We start from the raw sequence: 12513 nt of genomic DNA on the forward strand, positions 1-12513 counted from the left end.
AAAACTAGTACTAATCTTTGTCATTTATGACAATCCTGGCATTGGGACTGCTGAATGCCAGTTTGGAGAAAATAAAATATAATTTATCTGAGCCATTTTCCCCACTGATGAACGTCAGGAATCTCTCCTGAAATAAGAAAGGGGTTCATTTTCGTCATGGGAGGTGTTATCTCTAGCCCTGAACCCCACCATAAGTTTCAGAGTAAAAAGTCTATCTGGAGTTTTTTCAAAAGCCTCTGTAACTTCACTTGTCTCTTCCTCCCCAAATTTGCTCCTCCACCCATCTTACATTGGAAATATGGCCCCAGTTTGGATGATGGGAGTGATTAAAGAAGAACTACAGAGACTGGAACTAAACACCCAGAAGCTCTTCCTGTGATCTCTCAAGAATACAGTTAATTATGCCACATAGGAAAAGAACGTACAAGTCAATCAGCTGCTTTCAGGCGATGGACGCTTAAATTCTTACTGATAAGAGAACTAATTCCCTTACGGCATTTAGACAATGTGTTACGAAATATGTATTGTAACTTGTGTGTGAAAAATGCATAGAAGATTGACTATGAATTGGAGCTATGTATCAAAATAAACAAATTTAAAAAAAGACCAGACAGTTGAAACCCATTTCAAGAATGGGGTAGTGTAAGTGTTTCTTAGGGGCATGCCCATGCCTGATATGGAGGGAACCTTCGGCTGCCTTCAAAACTGACTTCTCTCTAAGGTATTCTGTAAAAGAATCAGGAACAGAGAGGGGTTTGGCTTCACTAAGGTTTGAGTTAGTGTTTGGAAAGCTTCCAGAGTTAGCCTCAGATGCTTCAATGGATGAAAGTTAACTGCATGTCATGAATCATACCAGTTTATGAGTAGTAGGTGGGATAAACCCTGAAGTAAGTGGAGAGAGAGAGAGAGAGAGAGAGAGAGAGAGAGAGAAACACAGCTGTAAATAAAATGCCTGGATAGAAATTAAGGAGGGAGGAGACTGGTGAGGTGTCATGCTCTGAAACTACGGGTCCCTGTTACTAAACATCTTGATTTAGGACCCTAGATTGCTGGACGTTGCATAAAATAGTGGGTTGTGAGTCTGAAGAGATTATAAAGAATAACTGCCTATAGAAAGGCCACCTATTGTTTCTGAAAAGGATTTATCCTGGGCTCCTAACATCAGTGAGCTGAGCTTGTTCCTCTGAGGACATTGGGAGACTGGCAAGAGACAAAAGGAAAACCAGTACATAAAGTGAGAGCTTTGTTTATCCTTAAACACTCCACACTGATTCTTAGGAATTAGTCTTATTTCCCAGCTCTCTCATATCTTCAGAATTTTTCTCTTTCCTGGCCCTTCCCAGCCTGTCAGTATACAGAAATGTCCACATACTTAGAATTATTACAGCTTCATTTCATCTTGAGTCCCCCTGTTGCTCAATATTGTCACTATTCTTTCCTGTCAATTTGGAAGAAAGTCTATAGTCACTGCTTTTGTCTTCCTCAACTTCCCCAGGATTCTCACTCACATCCGTCACTCTACAGAAGGCAACTTCTCAAAGGTTACTGACAGCCTCCTACCTGCCATAATTAATGGCTTCCTTTCAGCTTTTATCCTCCAGGATTTCTGTGGTGTTTACCATGACTCAGCATCCTTTGGCTTCTGAATCACTGCTCTCTCCCTATTTTCCTCTTAATTTTTGTTACTACTATTTGTCAGTCTCCTAGGTTTCTCTTCCTTTCAGGAGCTTGTAAATACTGGTATTACCGAAGGATGAGTTTTTTGTTCTTGGCTAGTCTCATTCTCTCACCCATTGCCCTGGCCTCAACTCTGCTGATTTCCATACCTCTATGTCCAATTCAGACCTCATGTCTGAGCTGCCAATTATCACCTTCACCTCCTTGACCTTAAGGCCTCTTAAAGCTCACATAGCTGACCACTATTCTCTGCTCTCTGTTTTCTTGCCTGCATGTAAGTACTACTATGTGTATGTGGTCTTATGCGTACAAAACAAGTAAGGAATAAAATCCAATTTTTCTTTCTGAAATCCTATCAATGGTTGAGTCAGCTCTATGCTCATTACTTTAATTTTGCTCTGTGAAGGTTGGAGAAAGTAGTCATATCTTCAAGCTATGCTTCAAGGAATGTTGGAGCAGCCTGACTCCAGATGGAATCTGGACGTGAGTAAGATTTCAAGAACTTTTTTGCAGTTTCCTAAAGCAATAAAAACCACCAGCCCACACCCACATATAGAAGGATTACACTTGCATATAAGGCTCAAAATTTCTTGCCAAACTGTGTGCGTCCTCTCTAATGCATTTTGCATCGTGCTCATACTTCTTAGAGAAACTAGTTCTAGTAGGACTAACTGATCAAACCAGGCTTGATTCATTTAACTGTCCTCATTGAAATGATGGAACTGACTCTTAAACATGGAGAATCATGTTGAGGTTCACTTGCAGGACCAGTATGCAGGCGTATAAGGAGAGACGACAACCCCCTCCCTCTCTCAAATTGCTCTCTTATGCTCATCTTGTCAACCTTGACTCTTAAATGAAAGCTTGCTCTTTCAGTTGCAGCAACCTCTCTTTGCATCTTTCGTGTTGATTAAAAATGTCAGATTCATTTTCCTATGTTTGGAATGTTTTAAAATGGCGGCAGGCCAAAGATCTCTCAGTGAGTACACAGTAGTGATGCGCTGAATCTGCCACTAGATGTCACTGCATTTTCAAACAAATGTCTGAAGACCTTTTCCACCAAAGCTAGCTGCAAACCTGAGAGTTTTGTGTTCCTTCCTGTGGCATCGATGGAACAAGTAATAAAGCTATCATTCATCTTAACACATTTGTCCTATTTGGATTTGGGAACTTACTTTGCGTCATCCAACCCATTGTATTGTGAACTGGTGCTTATGAGGCGTGAATGGTGGTTTTCATAATGTAATACTCATCTTGTCTTCACTTAAGACTATGTGAAACTATTCCGAAGCACAAAACAATATATATTTAATAGCCTTTCCATTACAGAAAGCTAATAAAAATTCCAACATGAATAGATTTTGCTTAGGAAATTGCATTTCCATTTCTCTTGGGAAAAATGGGTACTTTATTTTTTATGTGCCTTTGTAAATGACTACTAAATTGCACAACTTCTGTGTATTCTAGAGTTGTGCAGGAATTTTATGTTTTCTTTTTTTAAGTGCTACTAAATTATTATCAATTATAAACTTTCCAGTATGAACTCTGAATATTGTGTTAGTCATACTTCACCAAAGGATTGTCTGTACATGCAACTGTTTTTTTCTACTAAAAAGTAAAGTAACATTAAATGAAAGAAAAAGTACGCAGTGAAGCATAGCAATCTCACACTTGCATATTTTATAATCTCTGATCACAGCAGGTATAAGACATCTAGTTGCATATCTAAATAACCGGCTTTCAAAATCTCAAGCCACATTTAGTGTATTATAACCTGATGTATGTTCTTCATTTATGTTTTTTGAAAAGATTAATAATCGAAGCTTCTTTTAAAGGACTGATGCCTAGAACTGGAAATTTCATTTTCTATGCAGGGCATATATTCCATTGTTCTGTCCATTTCTCTGGTAGAAATGAGAAACTTTCAGATTTACACATGAAAAATATCGTCATTCTATACCTTCGACCTACCTATTGGATCTGTTTTATTTACACACTGTTCCCTGTATAGAGGAGTTTTTCTTCTGGAACAACCAAGTTATCCTGCTGGTAAAACCTCAGTAATACACATACCAAAGCAAGACCAGGATTGTTCTGAGTGGTGAGTACCCTGTAATTCTTCACAGCCACTGGCAAAGCTGGTTTAACTTCCAGGGATGAACCCTGGCCTCGACCAGTCCTGGGGGCTCTTTGGCCTCTGAGGCTGCATCTGTGATGCTGAAATGAGTGGTGCGTCCTCCCAGCTGTGGCGGGGTCAGGAGAGACACGGGCAAGGTTCACTGTTGAGGGAAAGTAATTAAGGATGAAAATTTTCACCCATCATAGGAGACAAGTGGTTGACAGATAACGGTTACAAAAGAGCAAAGATGATCAAGTTTGGAGCATTGTACTGACAGGGTGATACTGTGTCACTGTCCTCTTGGTGTCATTATGGCCAAGAACCAAGAGGAGGCCAGATACACATGCACTGAGTTGAATTATAAGATGGAGTTTTAAAAGCATGTGGAAGTTCCTTTGCTACCGTATGAGGTCTAGATTCCTGAGGATACAAAATTGTGCTTTCTTTTAAAAAAGAGAATATCCTGGGGCATAGTCAGGGTGATGTGCTTGACTGTCTCCCAGGGTGGTTGATTTTATTTTTTTAAATGAAAGTTTATTGGGGTGATGATTGTTAGTAAAGTTACATAGGTTTCAGGTGTACAATTCTTTCTGATGGTTTCTTGGTCACATTTCCCCCTAGTCTGTCTTGGTCACTTGCATTTATCTCAGACCAGGGGACAATGATTTGGGGGTACATTCTTCTTCATCTGACAAAGAAAGAAAAAGAGAAAGGGCCTCAGAAAGAGGAAAGACCTTGTACTTCTGATGGCGTTCACTACAGGTAAAGATTCAAGACTAGCCTTGAAACAGACTGAAACTAAAGTGCCAACCACTTGGACATGAAAAACATAGATTTTGACTCTTTAGTACATTCTCCTAACCACTGTGGCTGATGGTCATCTCTTGGGCATAGAAAGGCTAGAGTTCCACGTGGTCACGAATCTACCACAGTCATGTGACATCTACTGTAGACACATACAGTTGTTCTGAACATTTATTGTCATTATGGGGAATCTATGTTTACTTCTGCACCTCTGCTCCAGAATGGAAGCTTCAGAGAATCGATTATTGTCTCATTCAGGCATGGCTGTATTTTAGATCTGACTCTGGAAAACTTAATACAGAGGGGTCAGATGTATTTAAAAATATTAAGGGAGAGACTTCTATCTAGTAAATCTAAGCACAACCTCAGGGGTGCTTTTCCAGATATCCGTATGTGAGATGCTTGGACGGCAAATTCCTTCAGACAGTGGGGCATGTGGGAGAGTCCATCGCACCCATTCACATCCAGCTCTGCTACATCTGTGTACACAGGAAGCAAAGGGTGGAACTGGGCTCCACGGCACACTTGCTTGAGGCCGGGCTCCTTCCATCACCACTTGAGTGATCTCTGCAGTTTGTTTAACCTCACTACTGACCACTTTCTTCATCGGGTGTAAACTAGGAGTAACAATATTGCCGATTTACAGGTGGTGCTGTGAGGTTTAAATGAATTAATACATGCATGGAGAACAGTACCTGGTACATAGTAATGCTTCATAGATGTTAGTTATTGCTATTGTTACTGTTATTATGTTGGATTTCTGCTTACTAAAGCCTTTGGAAATTAAAATTATTTTCTTCAGCCAAGAAATTTTGAAAACTATCAGTCTAGTTTCTTAATATGTGAAAATTCTCTTCTCTCCACTCCACGCATTTTGCCTGGTGATGGTGCCACAGATCAGACCAGTGTCACACTCAGGTCAGTGCTTGCTGAACCCCAATGAGTCGTTCTCTGATGAGTTGTCATTTTCTAGTCTTAAAAGAGGCATTAAGAATTGATAACAATGTTCTAGCTGCATTACCATTTGAATGGTATGTTTATGCAAATTTCTACTGCCAATCCTAATTACTCACGGTTAAATTCATTAAAAAATAATTGTTTTGCCCGGCACTTGTCAGATTCGCCTTGATTCCTAGAATATCTCAATTTCCTTTCGGTTCACTTGCCACCGGTATCAACTGATTTATTCACCAAACAGTGTAAATCAGAGGTGCTTTTACTTGTTCACCAGGCAGTTACTGAGGGCTTCTGGATGCTTTGTGAGTATCTAAACATTGTTCCATGAAACCATAGAGGTCCTCTGGTCCAACAGATCACATACTAGAGAGTTATTTCTCTGTGCTCAGTGACAGGCGCTTCTCTGTCTGTTGCATGCAGGTAGGCTCTTGCCTGGGATGGATTCTACTGTGACATGTTGTATCACAGTAGAACTAAGAGTAACGTTACAGAGCTATTACATTTTCAAGCTGGTAAGTGAAGCACAGGAACACTGCTCGCTTTTTTATGCCACACACTGAATAGCAGCTGGGCTGAGAACAGAATTCAGAGGCCCAGCTCCTGAGATACAAATGGATTGTAACACTGCTTTGCTCACACCCATTTCTTCTGTTAAAAAGTGCTGTAAATGGTTATTAGATATTTAGATAGGCTATGATTTTAGACATAGTTTAATGAAAAGAATACTTGTTTTCGTCATCAGAAGTCATAGATAAGAGATCAGGTTTAGACATTTAACAGTTGTGTGAACACAGAAACCTCTGGCAGCTTCAATTTTTCTGACTCTATAATTTCAGGATTATAATGCTTGCCCCTCCACCTTATAAGCTAGTTACTGCATCAAATGAGATTATTTTTGGATAACTCTTAACTTTGCTCACGCTGTTTTGCAGGAGGCAAGGTTTCTAAATTTAGGAATATCCCTTCGTTAGCTTATCTTCTGTCATCCTTGGGGACCGACTTATCATCATGGAGAAAAACAACATTCTTCACCTCATTCATCTTGCAAGACCCCAATGCAGGGCGTTGAAACATAAGACATAAGCTTATGTAGCAGGAACAAATCTCTATCCACGAACTTAGTCTTTCAAGAGATACCTCTGGTAGAAAGTGCTCCTTGTTCTCCAATGTTTATTCTCCCTTTCGCTCAGAAGCAAATTTGCGCTCATGGCTTCTCAGAATAAAGACCACATATTCTTGACTCTAGGATATGTCCCTGTGACTACATTCTGGCCAATGGAATTTAAGCACAAGTGGTGGGTGAAACTTCCGGGAAGGAGTCTTCCCTTTCTTGCTATCAGTAGCGTGGATGTCAGTAAAATTTAACTCAGTCATGCTAGTGATGCTTGAAACAAACTCTGTTAGTATTCTCACTCTGGTGGTGAGGAATGTGAGGCCAGAGCGGGGGCCAGGTACCTTCTCCAAAGTCAGGTCGTCCTGATGGAGCCAGGATTCCCACTCAGGAAGCGCAGCTCCTGAGATTATGTGTGTAATTATTTCCTCTCTTGGGAGGGAAACAGAATTAGTGTCCTGACTCCTTTTGTGCCAGGCTGGAAGGGAGTGTGACTATAGTCACCTTCGAGCGTCCTCTCCCCAGGTTTCAAATACGTTACCAAAGTTTCAGATAGGCCTCTGTGGTCACTGGTCATCTTTTTGCTGTGGGTATGCCTGAAGACACCCATTGTTAAGAGGGTACATTTAGAAAAATCTTGACTGGAGCAGAGGATGCTTTTATTTTCTGCCCAAGGAAGGAGAAAAGCCTGAAATACAGGTGTTAGATAGACCCAGTAGAATGAACATTTCAGGAGTGACCGAAATGTGCCATATTCTGCTCCTACTTGCCCAGAAAATGGGCCTTTATCTTATAATGACTTTATAATAGGAAAAACTCCTTTTTCCTCTTTATTTAAGAACATAGTTAGGTCTCCTGTTCCTTTGTCTAGAGAAGTTTGTGGGACAGCTTCATGGGTTTTGTTTTCAAAGCTGAAGCCCATTGGGATTTTAAGTGAGAGGGTTTTTTTCCAAGTTCAAGGAGACAGAGACAGAGTGAGGAGCAGAGAGGATTGTGGGTCAGTGAACAAAACTAGAGGTTTTTGTGGTTTTACTTGGGGGCAAGTTCATAAAAATGTCTTTGATGGTTTCATGCTGCAGCTAAAGAATACAATAATGAGGGAGTATTTTTTAACTATAAAAGGACCAAGTTGATCCCAGAGGCTGGAGCCACTGGGCAACTTGCACGAGTAATAACCAGTGATAATCACCCAAGCATGCCCACGTGGTCTTGCCTGCTCTTCCCCTCGCCTGAGGGACTTCACTTTCAAAAACCAGCTGGCTTCCTCACCTGTCAACTTGTCTGGGGTCTCTAGTGGTCCGCGGCGTGGATTCTCTTTCTAGCCTGAAGGTTTGGAGATGGAAAGGAAGTGGAACCCCTGAACTCCCTACCTCCTACCCTGCCTTACTCTTTCACTCAGGTGGCTGTGCTTTCCCCACGCTGTGCTTGGATCATGGGACTCCGTTGGCTTCGGGAGACTCATGCAGAATCCAGTTTTCCTGAAGTTCTGTGTGGCCGTGGATTACAGTACCGCTCCCTGTCCAGAGGCTCATGAGTTAGCCTGGGGCCATCCTTTTCTTTTCAAACCACGTTCTTCCCAAAGAGCTGAGCCTGTGAAAAGAAAGACCAGGCTGCCCTGCTGTGAACTTCCCCTGAAACAAACAAACAAACATGGAGTCCACTGTCTGCTTCAAAAGCAAAGGAAGGGCAGGAGAATTTTGGGCAAACCACAAACTATATACTGAAATTCTCCTGCTGTACACACATCACACATACACATATGTTCTGTGTAGACAGAACATAAGCAGGTGAGGATCCAGCAAATCAGTCAGTCCATGAATGTCAGCCCATCTGCTTCGTGATCACCGCGGCCTGGCTGGCGAGGCTTCCTGCCCTTGATCACCCATCAGAGGACATTGCCATGTGGGCCACTTCCAGTTGTAGCCATTCAGCATCCAGCTTCTTCTGTCTGCCAGGAAATCTGCATTCAGTTTCCTCTGGGATCCCTGAGTGTAGCCCATCTTCATTGTTTTCTTTGTTCCCTGAATTCTGGGAGGCCCACTGTTGGCAAGTCACTCGCCTTTCATCTTTGACCAGGGGACAGTGAGGTCCTTTCCATTGATTTGCCCTGGCATTCCTAATTCTCCCTGTCTCTCTTTTTTCCTCTCTACAATGACTGGCATCACTTGCTAACTTGCATTCCAAAATTCCCTGACACAGAACTCGTCTCACAGAGCATTTTATGAAGCTTGTAATGCCTATAAGTGAGCAGTGTTTTTTTCCTGTATTAAAACAATTATATTCACTAAAATTGGATTTTTCTTAAATGACTGTACTCAAGAAAATCAGTTTTAAATGGAGGAGGATAAAACAAGCAAATTATTTGGGTCTTTTCAAAAGCCTTAGAAATTGATGGCCCTTGTTCTTTTTATGTTTCTTATGTTTATGTTTCTTATGTTGGAGCTGCTTGTGGCAAAAATGGAGTCCAGCGTATTTTGTGTGATTGCGTTCTTGACTCTAGTCCCATCAAAAGACTCAGAAAAATCCTTCCATTGGACAATCCAGAAAGCTGCCATAACTGAAAATCCAATGGGCCATTGCCAATTTATTGTCCAACTGGCACCAATATTAGATTGCGCAGGAACTGTTTAAACACTTATATCTCTGAGCTGCTAACACTATGTTTCTGTGCTGTGGGCAACCTGCGTGTAGCTGTAATTCAATCCCCAAATCATGTTTTCCTCCAAAGTGAATGAGCAGGATCAAGTCCTGCCATTGCCACAAGGTAGCTGGGACATGCAGAGCAGAACCCAGTGGCCACACTGTGTGGCATAGGTGTGATGGAAGGGTGCCCTCCTGGGGCAGTGAAGAGGGCAGGGACCTTGAGAGCCATCGTGGGTGTGACAGCGTATGCCTGTCACATAGTAGATGGAGGGATGCAGTGTGATGCGGTGAATTCCCTTAGTATCACAGCTCAGGGTCCTTGCTGTACAGAAGCAGAGATAAGAATAAGAATATCATACCCTATATCTGACAGATATTAAACTTTTAAATTAACACACGTGTGTTGTCAGCACTATTGTTAAATCAGCATGATTAGGCTAACTTCTCAACAATAAATAGAATGAAGAGAGGGAAGGCATTTTTCCTGAGGTTAATGACTGGCACTGGTGGTCTGGCACGTAACTGGTTAAATGGAAGGCAGCAAAGCTATAGAAAGAGGACAATAATGTACCAAAAGGTTAGAGCATGGAAATTACATAGCATTGTGGTGTTATGGGGGAAGAGCAGAAAGTGAGGGGGTCACACAACATGCTGATGAGAACAAAGAAAGCCAGCTCTTGGAAAGAAGACATGGTGTGAGTTTTAGGTGGAGAGGGGTGTAAGAGCAGCCTTGGGGGATAACAGGAAGAAGGCGGTAAGGAGAAGCTGGCTGTCTCCATATTCCAGAGACTTCCATAGATGGGAGTCTGGAGGGAAGGAGGGGACTGTGTGAAATGACTGAACACCTTCCTGTAGGTTAAGCCTTCAAACGTCTTTGTAATAATTCACAGGGCACTTCAGAGGAATCGTGTGTTTGAACTGGCAACACAGTGAGGACTCAACCTCCTGAAGCCACCACACTGAAAGAAGAGGTTCTCGCTTGGCCCGTCCATCCTCTCATCCGCATCACAGCTGCCCCAGACACTTGGATCACAAGGTACAAATGTATCTCCTTACGTATCCCAATGAGTTTGGGTTTTATTAAACAATGTTAACTACGACTGGATGAGGAGCTGAACATGTACATATGACTTGTATTTAATCAATGTAATACTAAATAAGCATAAACAGCATACTTTATTTCTACTTATAGAAAACTCCACCATAGCTCACAGTATTGTTCTCATATTAATGGGAACTAAGGAATTGGATGCGAAGGGAATGTTCTTTTCTGGATCTACTCTGGGTCTTCTTTCTTTGAAATCTTCCTGTGTGTGCTGGCCCTCTTCTCTGTTCCATCAGGTTCTTTGTAATGTGTTTTCCCTCCTTGAATCAGGATTCACTGACCACTTGCTGAAAATTTTCAGTTGTTTTATTTGCAACTGGTAAAACTCACAATGAAGGGCAGGTTTTGTTTCCATCTCTATCTATTCTTAATTTGCTGTTTTACAAGTCTAATAGAGGGACTTCTTAACAATAGCAACAATAATGGGAAACATTTATTCTGCATACTTTACAGAGGTGTGATCCAAAAATACGGGGAATGTTTAAGTAAAAAAAAAGAACAAAACATTACAGTAAAAGTCACATTGCCATTAATCCCCCTCAGAATATTCCCCCTCGCTTCGAACACACTTATCCCATCATTCCTGCCACTTTCTGAAGCAGTTCTGGAAGTTCTCTTTCATGAGTGTCTTTAGTTGTGCTGTCATGGCTGCCTCAATGCCTGGAATCATTTTAACTTTGGGGAAGAGCCAGAAGTCGCTCGGTGCCAGATCCAGTGAATAAGGTGGATGAGGACACACTGTAATGTTTTTATCTGACAGAAATTGCTGTACCAGAAGCGATGTGTGACATGGAGTGTTGTCATGTTGTCAGGATCATTTACGGCACTCTTTAAAACACACCTTCTCTCAACCATAGCTCATAGTTGACTGACTGCACTGAACAAACTGAAACTTGTCACACACTGTTATTAAGGTTCGACGTGCTGCTTTCCGTATGGAAGGTCCCTGCCTTTCCACTGGACCTCACTCAGCAGCAGGACTCACCGTATTTTTTGATCACCCCTCGTATGTGTGAACAAGATAGTCCTCACAAACATTCCATGAGGAAGGAGGTGCTGTCCCCACTTCGTCATTGGGACCCTTCATCACAGAGACGGGAGTAAAATGCTCAAGGCCTCCGTGCCGGTCAGTGGTAGAGACGTGTGCGCCAGGGCAGTTGCATCCAGAGCCGGTACCATTCACCACTATCATTCACTGTCTGTTAAGAGCTTCGTTCTTCCTCCTCTGGAACTCGGCTGTCAGCAGCATCTGGAATGGTTTCTCTGTCCTCTGCCCAGCAATCGGAAGCATTACATGGAGCACGCTCTATTTTGACGGAAGGTTTTAACTGAAACATGATGAAGCTAACTGTGCTGTGCAGAAGTCTGTTTTCCCCTTTTTTTCACATTATAAAATGTCTCCATAACCTGCATTAAGATTTTAATTTAATAAATATATTTTCATTCCTACCTGCAGATACTAGTCTTTAATCATTAACGTATTTTTTTGCTTTAGTATGTCTGTAAACCAGCAGAACAGGCCGGGGTGTGGCCAGTGTTTTGGGGACTATTGGGGTGGGGAGGAGAAGTTGCAATGGGCACATGTGGGTGTGCTTCCTGAGCAGCTAGGAAGGAGAGTGATGATGGTGGTAGCTTCCTGCCGATGATAAAGTGGCCCAGAGGATTCAGAAAGCGGTAGGAAGTACAGGGAAGCCGAGCCTGGCCTGTAGCTCACGAGGAATAAGAGTGATATAGGAGGTAAGTGAGTTTTGACTCTGATCTTGACAGAAATGATGGGTTTGGACTGATAGAACAATACAGGGTAACCTGTGTGGGCGAGAGCATGAGCAAAGTTTGGGGGCAAGAATGACCAAAGTTCAGGAAATCTGCAGTAGTTCCCTTTATTTTTGACCAGGTGTAGCAATCTCTATTATTGTGGTTATTGTTTTTTGACTTCTCAGATAATTTTAACTTATTTTGAGAAATATTTCAGCTTCTTTGTGACCAGATGTGAGCAGATTCAAAGCAATTAGAATTATCTGGAGAGTTTGTATCAGCAGACACATCAGTCAGAAGTAGACTGCCTTAGATCATAAACAAAAGCCAAAACACTATGCA

At 41.9% G+C, this 12513-nt stretch overlaps 1 long non-coding RNA gene across 1 annotated transcript in view; it reads left to right on the forward strand.

Annotated features, from left to right (window-relative positions):
* LOC141573102 (uncharacterized) overlaps window positions 1-11740 on the forward strand; it is a 123295-nt gene extending 111555 nt beyond the window's left edge. The window contains exons 6-7 of the long non-coding RNA XR_012498663.1: window positions 10202-10347; window positions 11177-11740. This is a non-coding gene — a long non-coding RNA (uncharacterized LOC141573102). The remainder of the gene's footprint in view (window positions 1-10201; window positions 10348-11176) is intronic.
* The last annotated feature ends 773 nt before the right edge of the window (window positions 11741-12513 follow it).

The sequence above is a fragment of the Rhinolophus sinicus genome, linkage group LG09 (assembly GCF_036562045.2).
Source record: "Rhinolophus sinicus isolate RSC01 linkage group LG09, ASM3656204v1, whole genome shotgun sequence".
Lineage (NCBI taxonomy): Eukaryota > Metazoa > Chordata > Mammalia > Chiroptera > Rhinolophidae > Rhinolophus > Rhinolophus sinicus.